The 6,904-nt window shown below is 37.8% G+C and overlaps 1 protein-coding gene across 1 annotated transcript in view; it reads right to left on the reverse strand.

The window, feature by feature from the left end:
- The window catches only part of MYO10 (myosin X), a 552,927-nt gene that overhangs the window by 405,526 nt on the left and 140,497 nt on the right, over positions 1–6,904 (reverse strand). The window lies entirely within an intron of this gene.

Below are 6,904 nucleotides of genomic sequence, written 5' to 3' on the forward strand. Positions count from 1 at the left end.
ACCCTGTTAGAGGTTGGTAAATTTGTTTAACTGATGATTTTCACCACAGTAAAATCATAGAACTATAGAAACATAGAATATCCCAAGTTGGAAGGGGCCCACAAGGATCATCAAGTCCAAGAGTTCAGCAGAACGCAGCCAACACAAGGATGATCTCAGCCATTGTGTCCCCAAACTCTCGAAGACCCTAGGACAGGGGAAATACAAAAGGGCTATGTAGCAAGGGACCCTGTGGAAAGAAAGGTGACAGGGAAGAGGAAGAAAGGATCATTTCTTGACAGTGACTGGAAGTGTTCTCATTATTGTCTTTGATGAAGTTTTTCAGACTATCAGAAAACAAATGAAAAGCTTTTAATTCAATTCAGGCTTTGGGTAAATGTTTAAAGAGCAATTCTTATGTTCTTCACAGTAGGTCACCAATAAATTGTTTAAAGGTCACAGTAACTTTAAATATTTAGTGTAGGAGGTAGTACATGGGAGGGAGACAAGCACCGGTATATTAAAGGCCTGTGGGAAATTGAGATGAAATTTCATGACTCATGAAATTTCAAACATCTCTTTGCAACAAATGAATAGACAAAGGATCAGATTTTAGGTGGTGTAGAATGTAGAATGTCGGCATTTTACTAAGATGATGAAGGTGAGAAACAGGTGTATTATAAATGATCAGTCTGGAAACAGTTCCCAGCCTGTAAAGGAGAATGACAATAAAGGCAACAGAACTTTGTTTCCTATGGCACCATTCAGTATTTTGTCTGTCTCAAAATGGTGCTACATTTTATATCTATATCTTGCTGTAGTGCAGCAGCAGAGACAGTGATCAACCAGAGAATTTGACATATAAACTGATGAAGTTAATTGGTAGCATAAGGCACTTTGCAATCTGAATACAAAGTAATTTTCATCTTGATTTTCCAGTCTTGAACAAACATCAACAATTTTACATAATGCAGGTACTTGAGAAATGATGCTTGGTTAAAATGTGCTTTTCTGAAATAGTAATTTCCGTTAATTTTCTTCACCCATTGATTTAACCATCAAATGGAGAATAGAGACTGTAACTGGAAAGTCAAAATAAACATTTATCAAAATTTGCATTTTTTTTTTCTAAGATTGTGTGGAATAGGTCAATAATAGACCCAGCAGATTTTTAATAAAGTGCCATTAGAGAGTCCCAGAAATCCATGCATAATTTATAACAATGTATTGCTTATAACCAAGCATTGCATATACTATCAATGTCTGTGACATGCTTAGGACTGCTATTAAGAATCTCTTAGCTATTCATAAACTACTTGTAAATGGAATAATAAATAATACATGTCCAAACCCTTTCTTTATTCCCAGTGACATCATCTTCACCATGATCAGCCAATTACTAACGGTTGTTACTGTTTGCAGTCCTTTGAATAAACAGATTCTAGAGCCTTCCTGTACTGTGTAGTTTGGTTTTAGTTGGAAATTTGTTTAGAAATTGGTTGCATGTTTCCAGCTATAATCAGATGTTCCAGTCCTCAGATGAAGTGTTTCTGTGAAATCAAAGTCTATTATTGCTTTTCCTCTTCATTGTGGGGTGGTATGTAACTGTAAATACTGTTTGAACCACTGCAAAATGGCTTGTAGAGTTCTTTCTAACACTGATAGAGATTTTGTGCATCTCTGCAACAATTTATCACTGTCATTCTCTGAAAATCATGGCCTAATAGCTTCAGCCTAGGGCATTCAAATCATTCAGTATGGACAATTCATGCTATTTTTCTGCTTTTGTCTTATTTTGACAGTCTTTGTGTAGTAGGATTTTCTTCCTGATCATGCCTTCCTTTCCACTGTTGTCCCTATTATGACCACCACCACCTCCTCCAAGTTCTTCTGCTGATTTCCTCTTCGAGATCCTCTCCCTGGTTGGTACTTTCAGTCTCCAGAAGCTGAAAAAATGCTGAGATTCCCCCTACACCCCCAAAAAACAAAAAGGCTTTGCCTTGAAGCAGTTGTAATGAAGAGATTGCACTGTGAAAACAAGAACAGGGACTTACATTCAGTTTATACTGAAGTCTCTGTTGGGCAGCAGAAGTGACATTTAATCCCTGTCAAACTGGATTATCTTCCATCTGCTGGTGTATTGGTAAAAGAGTCAACAGATCATTAGAAGCATCCTAAGGAAGGTAATTTCTCTAAGAATCAATGTTAAATCCCTGTCCCTGAGGAGTGCTTTTTTTTTGGGCGGGGGTGGGGGTGGGTGGGGACGTTAGGGTTAGGGTTGGGGGGGGGGGTATAAGGTAGGTAGATCAGAAAGTTATAAAGAAATTATTAATGAAAAAATAACCAGTCTGCTCACACTCATTTAACCTCAGATTTTACCACAGACTAAATTAAATAAGTTTTCTTTCTAAGTTGCATGCAAATGATTGAGCCAATCCCCAGTCTTTGATAAAAACACAGGGTTCTGACATAGGTCCAATTCATGGTGTCCATTTCAGGCATTACTGGTTTGATCTGTCACTCTGACCCTTTGCTGTGCATTACTGTTCCTAACACAGATTCAGTAAAAAATGCTTACATTTTTTGATGCTCCAGTTTAAAGTTGTCATTTTAGATGAACTCACCTTCACAGGTGGCTCAAACAAAAAATCCAGGAGTGATGGAAGCATAGACACAATCATCTTCAGCTGCTGTTTGCCTTGGGCAATAGCACAGACAGCTGGGAACAGCAATGCTTAGCTGCTACCATTAGATGCATGGCCTGTCCTTGATCCAGTGCATGGTATGCCCTTGATAGTGCAGTTCTGTCTTAAAAGCTCCTTCTTTCTTGGATAAATCAGAGGCTATGCATTCCCCTTTTATATTCCAGCACGTAACCTTCAAAATCAGGATTGTACATCTTGCTTTGAAGAATGATTAGAAGACACAGTTGGAGGAGAGTTTTTACCTATTTGAATTTCCTGCAGGGAATGATTCTCAGACTTCAGAATTTAGGAGTTTTTGTTGTTTCAACTAAAGGGCCAGATCTGTTGAAAAGGATGTGGTATCCAGCCCATAAACTCCTGTGTATGGTAAAGGTGACAGGGAGGCACAGTAGGAGTGTGGACTACAAATTTATCTTATTTGTAGAGATTTACTCATTCTTGCCTGAAAAGCCACAAGACAAACTTGTGAGCTAGCTCTTATATTAAAAAGCAACCAATTTCTATTTCCCAATCTGTTTTTTTAAATGGTTCATGTTACAACTAGTTAGTTTTCTCTGGAAAATAAGGAAATGCATATTGTAAGGGTGCTAATACATTATCTTGTAATGAAGGTTCTGGGAGGCAGAGATGTTAGCAACAGTCACAAGAAGTGCTCTTGCCAGGACTCAGGATTTCTGGGTTTGGCTTTGAAAGTCTATGCCTTTGGGACCCCCCTCCACATACAACGGAGGGTGGGCTCTGTGTCTGTCTTATTTTTTAGTGCATTTTCTTCTAAAAACCTGCTAAACATTTGCTGTCTGTTTTCTTTCCTTCTTGCTCTGTCTCTGTCTCATTTGGCTTTTAAGACTGATGACTGAAGACTGAAGATGACTTAAGATGACTTAAGACTGAAGACTGTCAGAGCAGGAACTAAAATAAGATTTTTGTTAACTTTGTAAGAGTTAGCTAAGGTGACAGATCCAATACTCCTGCTTTAGGCATCATCTGAAGTTTGTTTACTGAACACCTCAACCAAATGTGAGCATATGAAATATGTACCAAGTAATGAGCAGGAAACATATGTTGTAAAATGAAAATGTGTCTTTGAATCATTGAAAAAAGCCTTTGGTTATTAAGTGTTCATTTTAAATTCTCATTTATTGAGAATTGTAATCATGTTACCAGTATACAAAATCATTTTTACTTAAACTAAATTGAATGCACTTTATCACATCTTATTTACAAAGGCTGACATAATGAACAACTCTAAACTTTGTGAAGTTGTATTGTATTAACAAATATTTTTAAAAAAGAAAAATTATTTTTTAATGAAAACTGCTCCTAAGAGATTTTTGAAATATATAATGCACCTAGCCTTGACCTTTGACATTCATTGGTTCTTTGTAAAAAGTTTTTTTTTTCTGTCTTTAAAAATATGATCATTCTTGCGTTTACAGCTTCATGCTGGATGAAGGTATATAGAGATACAGAGCTGTGGAAATTACAGGAAAAAAACGGTCCTGAAAAATGTTGAGATTAATTTGTCTGGCAAAATATTAAATGATAACAATAGAAGACTTAAGGCTAGTAGTATATCCAAATGACTAAAGGCTTATATTAGAAGTGGTATCAACAGACATGTTTTTCTTATCCTTGTGTTACTTCTTAGGGTAGATAGGGATAGCTGAGTTTTAAAACAGTTGTCATCCTTTCTCTCATGATACATTCCTCAATATCCAAAAGTTACATCAGCATATTGTTTTAGATATTCATTATTAGCAGTCTTCTCTTGGTTTCAGACAGATGGCAAAAGAGAAGTAACAGTGGGTCCAAATTTTACTCAGTTTCACTGAGTAATAGTTATATTGCAGCAAATTTAAAATAAAATAGCTCACAAATTACAGAAGATAATAGATACAGCACTGTTAGAGTAGCAAATCAGGAACAGGATAAGAATGCCCATTATTCCTGTTTCCAGTTTTATTAGAGGATTAATGTAAAATGTTGCTCTCCTGCTTTCCTTTTAGGCAGGCTTGTGCTGAACTGACTGTACTCCAACCTTGCTCTGGTGGGCACAAAAATACCTTATGGCTTCTGACACATGGCTGGATAGCCATTGTGATTTCTGTCCTGGAGCTGACTGATAATCAAAATAAGCCATGAATAGTGGATAAAGTTCATGATTTTATTAAGGGTGGACCCTCTGCAATACTTAATTGAAATGACACAGAACAGAGCAAAAGTAGGCATACTGTGCTTTGTTCTGGGACACAGCTGGCCTAAATTGAAGTGTTGCTCAGCTTCTTGAAGGTTTAGCTACCTCCATTAACTGGCAGACTAGCTTAAAGATCTATTAAACCATTTTGTTGTGCTCTGCTGTATGGCATCAAGATTAATATCTACAGTGACATTTCTTTGGTATTAAGTCAGGTTGTACAGCAGCATTTCCATATTTCAAACTTCTGCAGCAGGGAAATCTCAAGGCAGTACTGGAGAAAGCCCCGAATTACTTTATAAATGCACTTGGAGATGGTTGTTAGATTTTTTATTTTATTTTATTTTATTTTATTTTATTTTATTTTATTTTATTTTATTTTATTTTATTTTATTTTATTTTATTTTATTTTATTTTATTTTATTTTATTTTATTTTATTTTATTTTATTTTATTTATTTATTTTGGTGTAAACCATATATATTTCTAATTCAGAGAAGACTGAATAATGAATAATAAGAACAGATCACAGTTTAACTCTCCTATTGGCTTCAGCCTCAGGAGATAATTAGATGCACTTTTGTGGAGGAAACAAAAACATAGTGTTTTTCACCCTGAAAGCTGACACAGCACTTCTTTTACTTCTAGGCTTAGCATGAACATAAGCATTTGTGGTTTACTGATATAAAATAGGTCAGGAATAAAGCATAATTAATTACATGCTTTTTCTATAGTGCATCCCCAAACCCTGTAGCTGAATGAATTCCACTAGGTATAGACACCATTTTTCTGGCTTCAGACTTATTTTTTTGTCAACAAACAGTACATGTAGTTCCTCAGATCTCTGGATGCACATCTGCTCTATCTTCACCTGCTCTGTCTATTGAGATTCACTTTATCTGTTTTGTGACAGATACGGAATTGGCTTTAGCTTGTTATTCCTTAGAACTGAAAACAAGCTTTGTTGATCTTCCCTAACAACAGTTCCACCAGCCTAACAATGCATTTATTACAACCAAATGCAAGAGGCTTGTAGCCGTTTAAAGGTGAGATTATTTCTCATGGGCGTTGTCCCAGAAGTGGGAACAGTTGCAAGCGGCATAAATATGCTCCCTTGCAGTATCAGGCATCACAGTTTTCTGCTTCTTAGTGTGATCGCTGTACTGCCTGTAGATTTCAGTGCAGGGGAGGTACCTAAAAACTCCCTCTCCAGCTTAAGCACCGCCAGCATCCCAGCCGTACTGAGCCTGGAGCCTGGGAAGGGAGCTGGGAGTGACAGGGCAAGCGCTCACAGCTTTCACAAGTGCACCACTTTCACCTCCTGCAAGAAGTGAAGCCACCCCATGCCATGTGGCTGTCACATGGCAGGGAAAAGTACGGGTCAGTTCATTCTGCTACCTGCTCTCTAAATAGATGTGCCCCATGACAGTAATTAGGGAGCTGGCAGAGAGCACCTCTCACAGCCTGGCCCAGAGTTAAGGGGGGTTCCCTGGGGGACCGAGGGTCTTTACTGCCTCTTCCCCAAGCACAAAATTACTTCTTTACCACACAGAGAAAAAGCATTCAGCTGTTTACAAACCGCTGTACTTGTAATGCCAGTGTATATATGTCTGTGCCTGTATGTGGCCTTGTGTTTATGTTTTGCAGTTACCAGTCCTTGGGGCTCTGTGGTGCACACCCAAGAATGCATCCTTACTTGTGCTGCCCAGGGCTGTTTCTTAGCCTGGCATGTACAAAAGGCTCCTTTCTGTGAATGGCTTCTGCACCTTGGTGGGTTTTGTAGAGTTAAATGAGTGCCATGGAATTATCCCCAGTGCTCTACCTCTTCTGCTCATTGGAGATTATCAAAAAATGTTCACAAAATGTAACTTCTTTTCATCAATGTGTTGAATTTTTGGAACATTTCAACTGGCTCCACTACTGAGTTCTCATCTGTTGTAATTTCTCCTCCTGGGCAGGAGAAAACCAGAAGGCCAGCCTTTGGACTGGGAGCCAATGGACTAATTTGTGTTTTCCAAATGTTGCGT

Source organism: Anser brachyrhynchus (assembly GCF_964034855.1).
Source record: "Anser brachyrhynchus genome assembly, chromosome: 2".
Classification (NCBI taxonomy): Eukaryota; Metazoa; Chordata; class Aves; order Anseriformes; family Anatidae; genus Anser; species Anser brachyrhynchus.